At 45.5% G+C, this 19,586-nt stretch overlaps 1 protein-coding gene and 1 long non-coding RNA gene across 17 annotated transcripts in view; both read right to left on the reverse strand.

Annotated features, from left to right (window-relative positions):
- Window positions 1-19,351, reverse strand: part of LOC125755469 (uncharacterized) — a 33,716-nt gene extending 14,365 nt beyond the window's left edge. Inside the window, exon 1 of the long non-coding RNA XR_007412104.1 lies at window positions 15,409-19,351. This is a non-coding gene — a long non-coding RNA (uncharacterized LOC125755469). The remainder of the gene's footprint in view (window positions 1-15,408) is intronic.
- LDLRAD4 (low density lipoprotein receptor class A domain containing 4) overlaps window positions 1-19,586 on the reverse strand; it is a 383,881-nt gene that overhangs the window by 83,168 nt on the left and 281,127 nt on the right. The gene's annotated exons all lie outside the window — the stretch shown is intronic.

Genomic DNA, 19,586 nt, shown 5'->3' on the forward strand with positions numbered 1-19,586 from the left:
TCGCGGCGCCGGCCCGGCCCCGGGCGCACCCGCCACACACCTCCTCTGGCTTGTCTAACCCCGTGAGGTGATTCTCCTTAACCCCCGGGCAGCCGGGCGCAAAGGACGTGGAACAGGAAGACACCCAGAGGACGCAGAGGGGTATGGGCCAGCCGGAGGCACCTGCTGACCCCGGAGCTCGACTACGCCCGGGGCCTCCTTCCCTGTAAACCCGGACAGCCAGCGGCCCTGAGGGCGAAACCGCGTCTGAGGCAGGGAGAGGATTTGTTTAAAAACACCAAGAAAGGGCACAGGAAAAGGAGAAGAGAGGGGAGTTCCGTGTGTCCGGAACAGCAGCTCCCTTGGCTCCCACTACTCCCTCAGCTGCTGGGAAGGCCACCAGCCCGCCCGTCTCAAGGTGCCGAGACACGGGAAGGAGACCGACGCTTCAACACGAAGGGCAACACGCTCTGCACGGGACGGTCACGGGCACCCGCGTGGAGATGCAAGGACAACCTCGCCGGTCCGCCGGGGGGGCCAGAGCTGGCTCCATCAAGGTAGGGACAGCCAGCTGATTTGGGTACAAAAGGTGCATCGGGGGAGAGGAAGCAGCGTGAGCCCAGGCGTGCAGACGTGAAAGCGCCAGTAGCCCTGGAAAATACTGCACAGGGAGTCATCAGACACGAGGCGGGAAGGGAAGTGACGCCAGATGGTGGCCACGGGCGTCGGGATCATGCACTACGCCAGGTGTTTACGGAGTCAGCAAGGCTAGCCCAACAGCGGATGTTAAGGAACTTCTCCTCGGAATACTCCGTCTTATATTCCGAATTCATACAACTTTTTAAACCGCTGAGTCCCCAGTGTAAACTGTACATCGGTTCCACGGAGGGCTTTACTACTACTGGAAGTTGAATCTGAGAAGATCTACACACGGCCAACAAGCACCCGAGACGATGCCCCGCAGCACCGGCCACCAGGGAAATGCACTTCTAAACCCCAGTGAGACCCCAGCTCGCCCCGGTGAGAATGGGGAACATTAACGAGGCGGGAAACAGCAAATGTTGGAGAGGATGTGGAGCAAGGGGGACCCTCTGCACTGTGGGTGGGAATGTGACCTGGTGCAGCCACTCTGGAAAACTGTGTGGAGGTTCCTCAAAAAGTTAAAAATAGACCTGTCCCTCTGACCCAGCAACTGCACTGCTGGGGATTTACCCCAAAGATACAGATGCAGGGAAACTGCCAGGGACACCTGCACCCCGATGTTTCTAGCAGTAATGTCCACAATAGCCACACTGTGGGGGGAGCCTCGGTGTCCATCGACAGATGATGGATAGAGAAGCTGTGGTCTATGTGTACAGTGGGATGTTCCTCAGCCATCAGGAAGGACGGATACCCACCATTTGCTTCAACATGGATGGATCTGGAGGGTGTGATGCTGAGCGAAATAACTGAATCAGAGAAAGACAATTATCATAGAGCTTCACGTGTATGTATAATATGAGGAGCGGTGCAGAGGATCAGAGGGGAGTGGAGGGAAAACGGAATGGGACGTCATCAGGGAGACAAACCATGAGAGACTCTTAACTACAGGACAAAGTGGCGGCTGCTAGAGGGGAGAGGGGGATGGGTAACTGGAGGGCCTGTGATGCGATGACCACCGGGTGTTATGCATGACGTGATCGGACGTTTCATTAGAAACTAAGCATGTAGGGCAGCCCGGGTGGCCCAGTGGTTTAGCGCCGCCTTCAGCCCAGGGCGTGATCCTGGAGACCCGGGATCCAGTCCCACGTCGGGCTCCCTGCATGGAGCCTGCTTCTCCCTCTGCCTCTCTCTCTATCTCTCAAAAAAACAAAACAAAACAAACAAAAAAAAAACTCAGCAAAGAGCCTGCTTGAGATTTTCTCCTTCTCCCTCTTCTGCTACCCCGCCCTGCTCTGTCTCTTTCTAAAATGCACAAACCATTTTTGCCGCTTACAGTGCGCATCCTCGAGTACCTGTTCTGTTCCCTGGCCTCAGCCGCGGGGTAGGGAGGTACCGCATGTTAGGTTTTATCACGTTTCCCCCAAACCTTCCAAAACGGCAGCCCCGTTTGTGCTCGGGTGGGAAAGCCTCGCTGGGCCAGGCGGGATGGGGCGCTGGGGGGCGAGGCCTCAGCCCCTCGTTCAGGAGACAACGCGGGGACCGCGCCAGCCACCAGGATCTCCCGCTGCCGAGAGCTGGCCACGTCCACACGGCCCCCAGGCCCCGCGGAGAGGCCAGGGCCCTCGCTGGGGCCACGCTGGGCAAAGCTCCTGGCAGCGCCAAAAGAGGAGGAGAGAAAAGGCGCTGCCGGGACGCTGAGTCCTCGTCTTCAGAACCGCCATCCGCAGGTGCGGCTTGTCCATGCGTTTCACACCCGACCCCCGCCCCCGACACGGCAACTAGCAGCATGTGTGCAGCCCCCTTCGAATTACCTTCTCCCCTGCTCATTAGAACCTGAACTGATTTATAATGTTCCTATAAATCACCCTGGATTGATTATTTTCTTTAATTCCAGCCGGCAGCTGTTGAAGCAGACTAATAAATAACCACTCTAGAGCCTCACTGAACTCTCCGAAAAGGCAGTAAATATATTTAACAACACGCAGCTCAAGCATATCTCCAGCTCCCGACTGGGACTGAATACCTTGCAGAGACTGTTAGTTATAACTGAACGTATCTGAAGGGGGGGGGAGGGAAGAAAAAAAAGAAACAAAACCAGACTGTAGGATGCATCTGAAATGCCTATTCCTTCCAGAACAACAACAAAAAAACCCCCCACAAACCCCTGACCTTCCTGTGTCCCTTACCTCTGCCTTTAACAAATGCAGACATCTGCAAACATTAGTACCCTTGCATTACACTGGAGTTTATTTAATGTCCATTTAATTTTAGATGCAAATCTACTTTGCCTTAGAGACTAAACAGAGAGTTATGGAGTTCTTGACTTCTTGGCACATTCTCCTACCAGTTTTTTTTTTTTTTAATTTGTCTTTTTGTTAAAAGACAAAGTGGAAACATTTGATGCAAGAACTAAAAAAACAGGGATCCCTGGGTGGCGCAGCGGTTTGGCGCCTGCCTTTGGCCCAGGGCGCGATCCTGGAGACCCGGGATCGAATCCCACATCGGGCTCCCGGTGCATGGAGCCTGCTTCTCCCTCTGCCTATGTCTCTGCCTCTCTCTCTCTCTCTCTCTCTGTGTGTGACTATCATAAAAAAAAAAAAAATTTAAAAAAAAAAAGAACTAAAAAAACAAAAGAAAACCAAAACCCAACCCTGTTTTACCTAACCTCCCCTGGCAGCTGGTCATGTAATTTTCAACGGTATGTTTTACTTATTTTCTTGTTCTTGGGCCAAAAGGAGCTTTAGCATACGGTGCCTACCATTTAGTCTGCCCACACGCCACCCAGGGATGTCAGGGCCACCAGGGCCGTCCCAATAGGCCTATCCAAGCTTTCAAGGGCCCAGTGGGTATAGCTAGCCCAGGGCACAGCCATCTGGCCCCATATCTGGACATCTGTCTGCCAGCTAGGCCCCTATTCCTCTCCCCTATTATGACACTACTTACACTTCCTTTCCATTTACTGCTTTGAAATAAGAATCCTATTTAGACGGCATATACTTTACTTGTTGCATGTTCTTAACCCAGCATTCAACTGAGCAAACACGCACACAGTCATCCTTACTCTATTCCTATAAATTTCTTTTTTTCTTCCCTATACATTTCTGATAGAACCTCTTTCCTCCAGCGAAGACACAGCCATCATGATGCATACCTAATTCATTTGTTATTTCCATATGGGCAAAGAAGAAAAACATAAACGTTGTAACAGTGACAAATACTGAAAGAGGCAGGGATAAAGTGGGAGAACATAGATCATCCTTAAAGACCGGCAAAGGGGGTGGAAAATAATCTATTTGTTTATCCGTGATGCACAAACACAAGAGCTTCCTATAGTGAAGGACACAGTGAAAAAAAGCTTATATCTGTTTTTCCTGTTGGCAAACCTTGAGCTTCCTCAAGTTCTGGTTCCTTCCTTAAATGGCTCTATTTGTACACCAAGAGAACAAAATGAAATTGAACTATATTTAGTGGACCAAGAAATTACTAAATCTAAGGATTCCCCTTAGCTAGTCAGTCTTCGAGCAGGCCCATCCCTGCTCCACAGTAGGTAGGGGCTGCTGTGCTCGTCCATCAGATGCACCACGGCCACTTCTGGACCCGAAGACTCCCCAGAGGCCTCCAGAACACAGTGCTGTTGGGAAGGTACAAAGATGAGTTCCCAACAAGTGTTCGCTACTCAAATACACCTGTAAGAGCAATCACTCCACTTTGAGAAAAGGAAGACTTGGCAGGAACCACTTATGGTGTGTTTTTCCCCCCTTTGTAACAAGGGGAGGAGAATTCCAGCCAAAAATCAAAAGCTACACTAAAGGAAAGTGGATTTCCCATTTAGAACTGAAGAGAAGCAAAACACTTACCGCCATTTCCTAAAGAAGGCTTTTCACAGTGATAGTAAAAGAAAGGGTCATAAAAGAAATAAAAAATTTAAATGACACCTTTCACATTCCAAAAAAGAAAAAAATCTATGAATGGAGATCTGCTTTGTGTTCCCATTTACATCATATCGTCCAGGGCACGTCCACTCTTCTAAATAATTCTTTAATGGTGCTTTGTCCTTTGATGGGAGATAAACACAAATATATTCTTATCCCCATTTTACAGATGAAGAAATCAATTACTGATAGTATGATCAGGATTATACAAACCGAACTCCTCCATGCCTGGATCGCCAAGAACAGGAGACCTGGTTTCCTGCTGAACTCCAGCAGAGAGGGTACAGGGCCTGAATTTTGCATGTACGACCTTGACCTAACTGCCCATCTGTACCCTCCTCACTTTCCAGCCAGTTTCTCAGGCTCCATTTCCATTAGACACTTTCACTTCATACACTATCCAGTGCATTACTCAACTTTCAGAAACAAATAAATAGCTTCAGGTACGCTGCCTGAAAAGATTTTCATCTGACCCTTGAACAAAATGAGGATGGGGCTCACTGACCCTCCCCCCATGCAGTCAAAACCCCGCGTATGACTTGTGACTTCCCCAAACCTTGATTAGTAATCGCCTACTTTTGACCAGATGCCTTAATAACACAAATAGCTGATAAACACATATTTTTGTGTTATATGTATTATAAACTGTATTCTTACAATGAGGTGAGCTAAAGAAAACATTATGAAAAAATACATTTATAGAACTGTACTGTATGTATTAAAAAAAATCCAAGTATAAGTGGACCCTCAGAGTTCAAACCCACATTGTTCAAGGATTACCTGTATAACACAAATAATGAGCATAAGAAGGCTAGAATGGCAACATTAATATCAAATACAATAGACTTCATGACAAAAAGTATCACCAGAGATAAAAAGGTACATTCCACTAGATGGAACAGTGAACTCATCTGGAGGACTTAACGATCACAAACGTGTAAGTGCATGAAAACAGAATCAAACCTCATAAAGCAAAAACAGAATCAAAAAGAGAAATAGACAATTCCAACTATCACAAATAAATATTTAACGCCCTCTCCCAGTAGCTGCTAGACCAACATGGTGGGGGTGTTGCAGTAAGAGGGGTCAAGACATTTTTTTCTATAAAGGGCCATGGAGCAAATATTGTAGGCTTTCTGGGTCATACAGCCTCTATTAAAACTAACGAACTCTAACTTTGGTAGCACAAAAGCTGCCAGAGATGTTATACAAAAAGTGAGTATAGTTGTGTTTCAATAAAACTTTATAAAAACACACAGCAGAATAGAGTTAGCCCACAAACTAGTTTGCTGATCCCTAAACTAATGATAATTACTTAAAAAAATGGCAAAGACATAAAAGATCTGAAAAATACTATCAGCACCAGGACTCATTAAGAGACATTACATCTAACCACAGCATAATAGACATTCTTTTCAAGTCTAGACCTTAAGTGGTAGTTAATTTTAAATCCTGGTATCATCACAGTACACAAAATACACAGTACATTGGCAACAATGAAATTAAATTAAAAATTAACATTATTAAGATGACTTGAGAAGCCCCAATATTTAGAGATTAAACAATCCATTTTTAAGTAATCCATAAGCCAAAAAAGAGATTGTGAGGGAAATTAGAAAATATTTTGAAATAACAGAAAAAATAAAACATTTCAAGATCTGTAGGATACAGATAAAGCAGTGCTTTGAGCGATGCCTATAGCTTTAAATGCTTGTATTGGAAAAGAAGATAGATATAAAATCAATGATCTGAGTTTTCACTTTAATAAATCAGAACAAGAACAAACTAAATCAAAAGTAAGTAAATGGAAGAAAATCACAAAGAAAAAAGTTGGTTATTTGACAAGATCAACAAAACTGACAAACTTCTAACTAGTCTGGTCAAGAAGAAAAGAGAGAAGACACGAATTATCAACATTAGGAATAAAAGAAAACATCACTACAAATCCTACAAATATTGAAAGAATATTAAAGAATGTTATGAACAATTTTGTGCCAATTAATTTGACAACTCAGATGAAAATGGACACATTTCTTCAAAGACACATGAAAGCAAAAATGAATGCAAGAAAGAAAAAACTGAAATGCCCTACATCAATTAAACAACTTGAATATGTAATTGAATACCCAATCCTCAGGCCCAGATGGCTTCTCTGATAAATTTTATTGAAATTATCAAATACTTAAAGACCAAATAATACAAATTATTCAAGAAAATAGAGGAGGAATCATCTCTCATCTTATTTTATAGGCCAATAATACTCTGATACCAAACCAGATAAAGGGATCACAAAAGAGAAAAACAATAGGTCAGTATCTCTCATGAACCCAGATGCAAAGTCCTTGACAAAATGTTAGCAAATCCAACAACATATAAGAAGGATAATACACTATGGCCAAATGGAATTTATCCCAAGGATGGTTTAATACCAAAAAAAAAAAAATCAATGTAATTAATCATATTTATAGAATAAATGATTTTTTAAATCAAAGATCACTTCAATCATATTTATAGAATAAATTATTTTTTAAGCCAAAGATGCAGAAAAAGTATTTGGCAAATCTCAACATTTATTCATGATAAAACTCTCAGCAAAGAAGGAATAGAAGGCAACTTCCTCAAGTTAATCAAGATGATTAAAAGCATCTTAATGCTTTTAAAAGCATCTTAATGCTTTTAAAAGCAACTTAATCAAGATGATTAAAAGCATCTAGAAAAAATATACAGCTAATATTATATTCAGTGATGAAAGTTTCAATGCTTTCTACCTAAGATTAGAAACAAGGCAAGGATGTCCTTTTCTACCACTTTTATTCATCATTGTACTAAAGATTCTGACCAGTGCCAAACGGTTGAAAAGAAAGAAGCAAAACAGTCTCTGCAGACAATAGGACTATACCAAGAAAACTCTAAAGAATCCACAAAAGAACTGCTAAAACAAATACATATATTTAGCAAGGTCACAGGATACAAGGTTAAAGTACAAAAACCTACTACATTTCTTTAAACTAGCAATAATGATGTACAAATAAAAGTTTTTAAAAATTTCATTTACGGGGCAGCCCGGGTGGCTCAGCGGTTTAGCTCCTGCCTTCGGCCCAGGGCGTGATCCTGGAGACCCAGGATCGACTCCTGCGTCGGGCTCCCTGCATGGAGCCTGCTTCTCCTCCTGCCTGTGTCTCTGCCCCCCCGCCCCCCTCTGTGTGTGTGTGTGTCTCTCATGAATAAATAAATAAATTTTTTAAAAAATTCACTTACAATAGCATAAAAATATCCTTGGGAGTAAATATAATGAATTTAATGAATGACCTGTGTGCTAAAAATTACAAAACTTTACAAAGAAAAATCAAAGTAGACCTTGGTATGTGGAAGGACACACAATGTTAATGGACGGTAAGACTCAAAATTATTAAGATGGCAATTCTTCCCCAACTAACCTTTAGATTTAGGCAATTGCCATTAAATCCTAGCATACTTTCTTTTGCAGACTGATAAACAAAATTGAAATTTTATGTGAAAAAGAAAAGAACCTAAAGCCAAAACAGTTTTAATAAAAGGGTAAGATGGGAAGACTTACGATACCTAACTTCCAAAGTTCTTGTAAAGCTAGCGTAACCACGAGAGTGTGGCAGTTGTGTAAGGATAGACATAAACTTCAATGGAACAGAACAGAGTGACCAAAAATAGACCCATCCTTATATGGTCCATTGATTTTCACCAAGGCACCCTGGTATTTCAATGGGGAAAATGTAGCCTTTGTACCAGCTGGGCCTGGAACAGCTACCTATGCAAGAAAGTGAACTTGAATTTTATCATACATCATTTACAAAAATTAACTTTACAAGGATCATAGAACGAAAACACATGAGGGGCGTCTGGGTGGCTCAGTCAGTTAAGTATCTGTCTTCGGCCCAGGTCGTGATCTCAGGGTTCTGGGGCTGAGCCATGTGTCCAGCTCCATGTTTAGCAGGGAGTCTGCTTCCCCCTCTCCCACTGTTGCTCCCCCCTACTCATGCTCTCTCTCTCTGAAATAAATAAAATTAAAAAAAAAATAATGAAACATAAGAGCTAAAGCTACTAAACTTATTGAAGAAAACAGGAGCAAATCTTTGTGACTTATAAGTTAGGCAAATATTTCTTAAATAGGGCATTAAAACTATCATCTATAGAAGAAAATGATTGTAAAATGGACTGCATAAAAATTAGATTTTGCTCTTCAAAACACAGCTAAGAAAACAAAGACCAAGCCACCGACTAGGAGACCTATCTGACAAAAGTTTTATATGCAGAGTATATCCGTGTTTCTAATAAAAGGAAAACAATCCAATTAAAAATGGGCAAAAGATTTTAACCAACAGTTCACAAAAGTATACAAAGATAACCAATGAACTCATAAAGAGATGCTTAACATCAGATGCTTCGCCATCAAGGAAATGCCTATGAAAACAACGAGATGTTTACGTAAACATCTAAATGACTAATGGTAAAAGGCCTGACGATATCAAGTGTCAGAATGTGGGGCAAGGGGCAACTACAACTCTCACTCACCGCTAGCTGTGATGCAAAATTGTAGGGCCGCTTTGAAAACCAGGATGGCGCTATCTTTTAGATTAAACATATACTCACCACCCAATCTAGCCAGTCAGCTCTTGGATATTTACCGAAAATAAACGAAAAAAAAAATTTGTCCACACAAAACTTCTATGTGAATATTTATAGGAGCATTATTTGTAATAGCCCGGAACTGGAAACAGTTCAAATATCCATCAAGTGATGAACAGATAAATCAGAGTATGGTCATACCGTGCAACACTACTCAGCAATTAAAAACACACACACACACACACACACACACACACAAACACAAATACTCCTACATATTACCTACATGGGTAAACCTCAAAAATGTTATACTAAGTTAAAGAAGCAAAATTCAAAGGACTATGTATGTTTCTATTTATATTATAGAAAAGAAAAGCCATATTACAGAGAGTAGATTAGAAGCGGCCTGGGTCTGTGGGGTCTGAGGTCAGGGGAGCAAACTGAATACGAAGGCACATAGCAAACGTGAATCTGTGTGTGCTGACTGGCCCCCTGACAGCTGTGGTTGGAACCATTCTACTCAGCTAGACTCAGTCTCTACGGCCAATGGCAAGGGAGGTAAGCAGCCCTCTGTGGTAGGATTCCAGAATGTTCCGGGGACGGGTTGGCTTCTCAAGCGCTCACCACATGCTTTCTATGTGTCTCTCTGTCTACCTCACTCTCTTGGATAAAGAGTCAACTCACCTATGACTTACATACAACGGAAGGAATGAGAACCCAGCAGGCTGACGTCCCCTCCGCTGGGCCCTCACCTGGGCCTGGCATTTCCTCAGCTGCTATTTCCTCTTTTGACCTGTGTAAAGAAGCTGGGCAGAGCTAGGGATCAGATTCCAGACTAAAACATTTGAGTATGCGGCTGGAGTGTTTTTGTTATTATTTAAGAGAAATTATAAAGCTTTCCGATCTTCTTTCTCAAAATCTTGCCCATCTAAAGCATGTTCCTCCAAACTGTAAAGGAATATAAGCAAACCTCCTTATTTATTTGGGTTAAAAATATAGGTGCCATTCCTGTTCACCAAAAAAAAAGAGGGGGAAAGAAAAAAGAAAGAAAAGAAAAGAAAAAAGAAAAGGAAAGAAAAGAAAGAAAAGAAAAAAGAAAAGGAAAGAAAAGAAAAGAAAGAAAAGAAAAAAGAAAAGGAAAGGAAAGAAAGAAAAGAAAAGAAAATTAAAGAAAGAAAAGAAAAAAGAAAAGAAAAGAAAAAAGAAAAGGAAAAAAGAAAAGAAAAAAGGAAAGAAAAGAAAGAAAAGAAAAAAGAAAGAAAAAGAACAGAAAAGGAAAGAAGAAAAGAAAAAAGAAAAGGAAAGAAAAGAAAAAGAAAGGAAAGGGAAGGAAGGAAAGAAGGAAGGAAGGAAGGAAAGTTTTTGGTTTACACGGTGATTTAACTATTTAACTATGGGTCCCATTAAATATTTAAGCATCTTTCTGAAAATAAAATCTGATACATGCGGAGCATCACCCGAAGTCCAAATACCACACAGACCCAGACTGTGCAGTGAGCTAATTACCCTCTAATTTAAAAAAGTCTTGATACGTTCATGTGGATGTTACACTAAAGAAAAAGCAAGGGAGTTACAGGAAAGTGCAGGTAAGAACTGCCTTGAAATAATAATCTGCAAAATCCAAAGAAGGCAGCAAAATACAGACCCACCAGGAGTTTCAATGACAAAAACAAGAAGGATGTGGCTGAGAAGGACGTAGCTGGTTCTAACAATCCACAGGAAGCACAAGGAGGAAAGGCAGTTTGAAGAGCCAAGAGATACACTTAAAGTTATTCCAGGGAATTTAATAGGAATACAAACAGGAAAACAACAGCTCCATGGCCCATTCAGATTAAACGCACTTTAAAATTGCATTTTAAATTAGTGCATTTCATATTGTTTTCACAGCGTCATTCCATTGCGCCTTTTGTCAGAGGAGCTGTGCAGGTTTCCACAGACCCTTACAGTTCAGTGAAAGGCGTATTATATTCAAGAGAGAAACTTAGAAATCCTTTTATTTCCCAAAGTAGAACATTATTCACCTATTGAGGTAAGTCATTGAACTGAGTTTATAAAAGCCCATCCATCCATCCATCCATCCATCCATCATCTACCCTTTTAGCTATAGAAATAGATATTTTTTAAAAACTTTCTTATATAAATTCAGATACGTGAAATACTACTCTATGGTAAGGGTCAGAGCATAATCAGTCCCATGGTAATGGGCAACTCGGATACCATTCACAAATAGAATTAATATTCGAATTAAACCTAGATATTTAAAACCACTTTCTTGCTAGGCATAGTAGAAAACACTCTGGCCATGAAAGTTGGGATGGTGGGCGAAGAGTAAATCCTTAATTCTGCTTCTACTTTCTTCACCATTAAGCCTTCTCTCCTTAAGACGCTCTCCAACTCACGAGATCTACTAATCTCAATGCTCTTTCATCTTCCCTTTCTCGCTCTTTTGAAGTGAGTAGTGGGGAGTTACAGAATCACGTTTGACAAGAGTTGGGGGCCAGAAATATAACCGAGTGAATGGGTCCCGAGTCTGAAAACCCAAGTGCAGCCGGAAAAATTCCCGCACAGATTAACATACACGAGTGGGCGCAGAGAGGCCCCTCTTGCTCGTCAACTTGAGCCTGTAACTAGAACGATGAGAGGCGAGGACACTAGGTTGTTCGCTGGAATATCCCTTAGCTCTCGACACACAGTAGGTGCTCAGAAATATGATGAATTAATTAATGGGAAACAATGAATGAACAGCTGTTATTAACCAAAAGCAAGGGAAAAAACCCAACACGGTGCATACCGTTTATGAGCATGTGAGGCTCAGGTTTATTTGGCCAAGTTCTGCTTTTCTTTCCAGCTGGCAGACAGGACACTGGGGCTCCGAGCTCCTGGCCGAGGGCTCCTTCTATGGCCTCTGCTCGGGATGAGGACCGCCGGCCCCCAGACCCCCCTGCCCCCGGAGCCCGGGGGACTAGGGGCCTCGAGCTGAGTGTGCCATCATGTAGTAGGAACACAAGGAGCACAGAGGGCTTCCACCCTGGGGGCCAGGAACCCAAAGCATTTTACGGGCACTCTGCTATTAAAATTATTATATAAAATTATTATAGAGAAGAACATGCCCCTGTTCCGCCAATCTGATGATGGCTGAGCCTTCACCATGAATATAAAATCATAGACAAGGTGATAAACAGCAAAAGATTAGGGTTAAGATTAGACTGGTTGCCAAGGTCAACTAGTTGCCTGAATTGCTCTAATTCCTAAGACCAATGCCCTTATTCCAGCGCCATCGGCCCACACCCTTTCACGCTTGCTTTTTTTTTTTTTTTGCTTTTTTTGCTTTCTTTTTTTTTAATGGAGAAAACAGTAACTCTAATTGTGTCGATATTTCTTTTTTCCCTGACTACAGTCCGTGGAGCAGTACTTTGGCGTGACCTATTTGGAAATAAACTCACTGAGTCATAGTCATTGACAGATCTATTTTATAATCATCCAATTTAATGCCACATTTAGTCCAGACGAAATACTACAGCAGAAGCCCCGGTCTCAAATATGAATTTACAGTCACGTATTTCCTAGAGGGAGGAACGGTACGACCCAAAAGTCTGCTGCCTTGGTGGCCACCCCCACTCAAGTCACTCTTGAATATTCGGATTAAAGAGTGGGAGCCCTCCCATTCCAAGCAGTGCGGGCAGTTCATGTCCTCCTCCACAGTCAACAGTCCCCAGGCCCTCAGGGCCCGGGATCCCATGTCCCGCTTCCCCTGAGCTCCCTGCGCCAGGTCCTCCCTGCTCCTGACGAACGGCCGTCACCCAGCCGTCACCCAGCTGTCACCCAGCAGCGGCACCGGGTCCCGGTTCTCCCTTCCCTGCCGCACCACTGCAGGGCGGCTGCTATGTCAGGCCTAAGGCAGAAGCCACAGAGGGGCCCAGTAGGACGCCACTGCGGCCCTAACAGCGCAGAGGAGCCCTAACCCCGCGGCCTGCCACTCGTCCTCCTCAGTGCACCCGCCCCGTGGGGGTTGTCTCCCCGCAGGGGCCCGGCCTCTGTTTCCCTCCTCGCTCTGCCTCTACTGCACCGGCTGCCAGCACAGCTCCGGACTGCTCTAAGGGCCGCACTGTCCGCACCCCCGACGGCGCCCGGGCCAGAGGGGTCAAGCCCGCACCCGGCCCGCTGCGAGGGCCCATCAACGCTGTGGCCCAGCCTGCAGGCCTTGCCAGACACTCTCCTCCTCCTCCTAATTCTGGCAGCTTCCCCCCCACCCCCCACCTTTCTCCGCCCTAGTGTTAGAAAGTGTGATCACCGAGCCCTGAGGCTGATTCTACAAGTAGGGTCCTCACACTCTGTCCCCGTTCCGACGGCCTTTGTGCTCACGGGGCATTGAACGCGGGGTCGGACTGGGACTCATAACTGGTGCCACCCCCTCCTAGACCCCTTGGTGCCTCCAGGACCGGGGCGACCCTGAACCAAGGCCGGCCCTGGAGTTAAGAACGGCAACATGCGGCCTTGGTACCATGCGGGCCAGAGACTGGCGGAGCGGCCCGAAGGCGGCGCGGTGTGGCCAGCAGGCGGGGTTCCTGGGAACCACGGGCAAGAGCGGCGGATTCCGTCCTAGTCTAGCTCTGAGCATGGAAAGCCTTGCGGTAAAGCTCCGTCAGAATGAATATTTACTGCCTGGGACCGCCCCAGGCCACGGGCCCATAAATCCGGGCCGCTCGCCGAGTACTGCGCCCCAGCGAACGCTCGCACCCCTGGACGTCTTCCTCCCCGCTTGACCATAAGCTTCCGGAGGGCAGGACTTCTAGTTTTCTCTGGGGATCCTCTCAGGCCCTGCAGAGTCCCTGCACATCACACATATTACCAGACTAAACCAAGAACCCACGTTTTTCACACCAAGGAAATCAGAGCTATGACCCACGCCAGCACACAGCCCGCCTCAAGCCACAGGCGCCGGCAGACTCGGTCCGGTGGCCTCTCTCCTCTGGGCCACGTCAGATTATTCTTGGGTCAGTTTGCCTGTACAGTAGATGTTGCCAGAAATTTCCTTCATTTTGGCCGGAATATTTTTGAAATTGTGCTAGAAGGACACTTTGCCCAAGAACATCAAACACGGCTAGAATCACGCTCTTCCCTATTGAGAAATATGCTGGGTATTTCGTAATTTAAGGCTGTCCATTAAATGGCTATGGAATTCAGTTAAAAAGATTGTTAAGTATGTATTTCATATCCAAAGATTATTTTTCTTCTAGGAGAAAAACAGAGGGAGATGTGTTTTTTCCTCTTCTTACTTTTATTTTTTTATTTTTTTATTTTTTTTAAAGATTTTTTTTTTAATTTGTTATTTATTTATGATAGTCACAGAGAGAGAGAGAGAGAGAGAGAGAGGCAGAGACACAGGCAGAGGGAGAAGCAGGCTCCATGCACCGGGAGCCCGATGTGGGATTTGATCCCGGGTCTCCAGGATCGCGCCCTGGGCCAAAGGCAGGTGCCAAACCACTGCGCCACCCAGGGATCCCCTCTTCTTACTTTTATAAAGCCTATGGCTACATTTCAACATAGTTATATTGATTTTTATTTATTTTTATTTTTATTTATTTATTTTTTGTTTTATTTTCCTATTTTATTTTATTTTTTATTTTATTTTCTTTTTATTTTTTTCTTTCTTTTTCTTTTATTTATTTTTTATTTTTATTTTCTTTTTTATTTTTTATTTTCTTTTATTTTTTATTTTCTTCTTTTCTTTTCTTTTCTTTTCTTTTCTTTCTTTCTTTCTTTCTTTCTTTTCTTTTCTTTTCTTTTCTTTCTTTCTTTCTTTCTTTCTTTTTTTCTTTTTTTCTTTTTTTACTGCAGCAGCTTGGTGACTCCACAAATTATGCTTCAAAGAATCTGGAGATACATACCCAGAATCACTGGTAGCGGCAAATTATATTCTTTTGACTTAAACGTGGAATTTATGATCAGGTAATTTTCCCTCTACGACTTGGACTCTAAAAACACACATTTGAGGATGACATTCGCCCTAAAATATAACTTAGTCACACTGAATTACCTGAGCTACTTGGAAATAGAAAGCTTCACACTAAAGTGATAAGCATATCATTTTCATGAAAGAAATTATTATTTAAGGGTGAGCGTGCTCCAAGTTGGAATCTCGTCCACCTCAGTGGGATGGTTCCGTGGTGTGTGTCTCTAACAAACGATGGCAACAGAAAGTAATAGGATGCATTTGGGGTGGACCCTTGGGGATGAAATACAAGTTACTCACAATGGCTGCACACGTGTGTTCAAACGTCCTGCCCAATATACAGAGAAAGAAGGGCTCTCTGTTGCTGTGAAGGTTCCTATTTCTGTCTTAGGGTTTTCCCCCTGGAACGGCTGGCAGCTCATGTCCTCTTTCTTGGCATGTCCACCCCGAATATGAGAAAGATACCTCACAAAGCAACTTAATAGAGGCCGTCATAGAAGCCTCTATTACTCACTTATGCCTCATGGCCTGGACCCTGCAGCAGCCCCGCTCCCTACAAGGCTTTCACCAGGGCTGGCATCGCTACAGCAGGTGGTGGAGGCTGCCACAGTCTCAATGCGCATTTTATCACCTGCACACGAATGACTTCCTTTTCAAGGAAGCCACGCTCAGGCGGCTGCACAGTAATCATCACCCACTTGCATTGCTGAAGTCAACGTCAGAAGGTCTTCTGGGGTGCTGTGCTGTTTGGAACGCGGGAAGAATAAACCAGAAACTAATGCCTTGAAGTCTCCCCAGCACCTAGTTCTTCCTGAAGGGCCATCCCCAGGTGTGCTGGGCCTTTGGCCCCTGCCAGCCATCTGGAGATCCAGGGCCACCCAGCGAGGGCAAAAGTGGGGCAAGGCCTGCTATCTCAGCCCCAGACTGTGCGGGCTTTGACCCAGCTCTCTCTCTACGTCTTTAGTCTCGTGTTTTCCAAGCAAAGGCTTCACGTGGTCAGTGCTGTGTTGATTTCCCATCACTTGACGTCTCTACAGGCGGGTCCTACATCTCTCTGGCCATCCCGGAGTCTAGGGTGCTGTGGGGCTAGAACCACAGCCCAGGATCTAGGCCTCACTCATCAAAGGGTGGCCCACGGGCCAGCAGCGGGCGCGTCCACCTGCTTAGAACGGCGGGGTCTCGGGCTTCACCCTGACCTCAAAATCACAATCTGCATCTTCACAAACCCCACCCCCAGGGGGTCTGTACATATTAAAGGTGGGGAAACACTGTCACTCGGGGCGGTGGGTGCCCAGTGGGAGGCTCTACTTCAGAATCTGATTCAGCAACCAAAGCCAGTTCTGCACAAACTATTCTTTTAAATATGCAACAAACCAGCTGCACGACCTTGGGTGAAGGATGGTAGTAGAAAAGCGTTAATAATAGTACCTGACTCATAGCGCTATTGTGTTGACTAAATTGGATAATCTAGGTAAAAAGGTACTTAGCTCAGCCCCTGGCTTGCGGATAATGGGCAACAAATGTTGCCTCCCATGAGTTTACATTTGCACATATGTACTTTTATTTTATTTTAATTTAATTTAATTTAATTTTTTATTTTATTTTTTAATTTAATTTTATTATTTTATTTTTAATTTAATTTTATTTTATTTTATTTTATTTTATTTTTATTATTTTTATTTTTTATTTTTATTTTATTTTTTATTTTATTTTTATTTTTATTTATTTTATTTTATTATTTTATTTTATTTTATTTTTATTATTTATTTTATTTTATTTTATTTTATTTTATTTTATTTTATTTTATTATTTTTTTCGCATATGTACTTTTAGATGCAGGGTGGGGAAGAGCGCTCAATCCCAGACATCAGCTACCGAGACAAACCAAGGGAAATCATCCAGGGCAGCACATCGGGCAATGAAGGGAAAAGGCTGGACGGAGAAGATGCACCTTTGAGGAGAAGGAGGCGGCCGCGAGGAGCAGCCTGCGGCGCCCCGAGAGCCAGCGGAGGGCAGGGGCAGCTGGCTGAGGACGTCCAACCAGAGCAGCACGGAAGGCAAGCTGCAGGACGCTGGTGCCCAGAGGAGGGGTGGGCCGTGCCGCAGGGCGTGGGAAGCTGGGTGCTCCCGCCCCGCACCCAACTCTGCCTCAGCAAAGGTGAGGTCACAGGTGCCATCGTGGCCTCGGGCAGGGCCCGCGAGCTCTGTCCCAGCTCACGGCAGGGTTGCTCCCTACTCTGCTTCCCCCGCTTCCTGTTCTCGTGACTCTGTGTCTCTTTCTCCTCCATCTGTGCCCTTTCTCCTGCTTCTTCCACTACAGTCAACCCTGCAGACACCCTAGCAAGGGGTCGTGGCTGCAACAAGGTCAGAAGCCAGACCAACCACCGGGGGAGAGACTGGCAGGCTGCGGAGTGGCTAAGCCTTGGTCATCCTGGAAGTAGGTCTTTGGGGGTTTGGGAGAAGGTGGGACGAGGCACGGGGTCTTCTCAAAGCCGAAAGCTTCAACACGCGGCCCAGTTCTCCGAGCAGCCCAACCTTCTAAGGCAAGCCTGCGGGAGGCCCTGTGAAGCCGCGCTGCAGACTGAGGGCTGCCTGCCTAGAAAGGCCACGATATGTGCCTCGCTCAAGGACACATGCGTACGTCCAAGGGCAATCCTGTCAGGGATATGGAGGCACGTGCACCGCTTTCTAAGGCTGATCCTCGAGGGATGCCGTCGAGTGTCTGCAGAACCGGCACTTCCTGAGCACTGTTAACCTCGTGTATTTGGCTTCTCTGCCTCAGAGGCTCCCCATGGAGCTGAGTAAGGTCGACATCGTGAGACTCAATAGCGTCTTACACAGGGAACGTGTGGGGCGATGAGGGCCAGGGTGTTCCATGTTGTACCAAGGGTTCCCACCGCAGTCAGCATCACCCTCAGACTTGCCCCCTTGCCAAGGGCTACTGCAAACGACCGGGATGCTTCCACTACACAAGCACGGCCATGACGTGCATTATACACACTCATCCAAAAAATAAAATAAAATAAAATAAAATAAAATAAAATAAAATAAAATAAAATAAAATAAAATAAAATAAACACTCATCCAGGTCACCTTTCACACTTGGCGAGACATACGGTAATGCAGAAAAAAGAAAGAGGCCGTGGGGAAGGAGGGAGGGAGCGGGAGGGTCAGCTCCAACCACTTCTCCCACCCTTGGGTCTCTGAACTATTCTCTTCCCTGATCTGAGTCTCGGTTCGCTCATGAACGCTCGGTGGAGGTGAAATGACAATATGTGGAAAGCTCTCCGTACGCTATGCATCATCGTAGAATTCACATTTTATTTTTGCTCTGAGAGAGATCACACCAAAAAAAAAAAAAAAAAAAGAGTTCAGATATAACTCATGATTAATGCCTGGGACAAGTGAGAATATTTTGTCCATTATTTCAAAAGCATGGCTCAAGTGCAAATGACTGCAGGATACAGAAAATACACAACAGGTTATTTTTTTCCTCCCACATTTGGGCCTTATTGTTACAGCTAACATCACCTCCCTCTTACGAGTATTTCATTTTCTCTTCTCGCACATGTAAACCCACTCAGCGTGCATGATAGGTTTTCCAATATCGTGAAATCCTCTATGACGTGCCACGGCTAATCTAGGGACGCTGTCCCTGCCACATGCAGGTCAAGGTGTCACCCCAGGCTCGTTGACAAGGGGGCCTGATAGGCTCCTACAGGAATCCTGCAGGCTCCGAGGCTGTTGGGTTAAACTGGGAAGGGCCATGAGCACGCACAGGAGCGAGCTTCATACACCGCCGGGGGTTGGGGGTGGGGGGAGGTTGCCCTGTAACAGCGCCCTAGGAATCTCGCCGGCAACGAGCCCGCCCCCAGGAACAGAAGGTCCCCAAACCGAAACGGAGCTCATGAGACTTGGAGCGTGTTTGACCCTGGAGGGTGCTCAGGTGGAAAGAGCTGCTGCAGACTCGCCGACACAGAGAGAACACGCACAGGACCCGCGTCCCTTCAAGTCACTGCCTGTGTGGGAACCGGTGCCCAGTCGGGGCCCCTGGGCCCTGTGCCCTGGCCCCGTCCTGTGCCCCGAGCCCTGCGACCCAGGGGCAGGGGGCAACAGCGGAGGGCTCCCCTGTGTCAGCCCCACCGCAGCTGCTGCAGCCGTGACCCCAAGTCGGGGGCAGGTCTGGGGTTTGGCCCGGCGGCCCCACAGGGTGCAGCTTCCCAGGCTCCTCAAGGCAATGGGCTGGGCCCGGTCCCGAGCCCCCGGATACAAGGCAGTCCCCAACCCCCCGACGGCCCGCGCCCCCCCCAGGCAGGCCCGCCAGCGCTCGGGCTGTTGGCAGTGCTTCTGCAGTCGGGTTGCGGCCCAGTCCTGTTCCCCTGCGGATCCCGACTGCGTGGTTCCCCCCGAGCCCAAGATCCAGACACAGCTCTGGGGGCTGGACGGCGGGGTTTAAAGTGTTTAAATATCTGAACGAG

Source organism: Canis lupus, chromosome 1 (genome assembly GCF_003254725.2).
Source record: "Canis lupus dingo isolate Sandy chromosome 1, ASM325472v2, whole genome shotgun sequence".
Classification (NCBI taxonomy): Eukaryota; Metazoa; Chordata; class Mammalia; order Carnivora; family Canidae; genus Canis; species Canis lupus.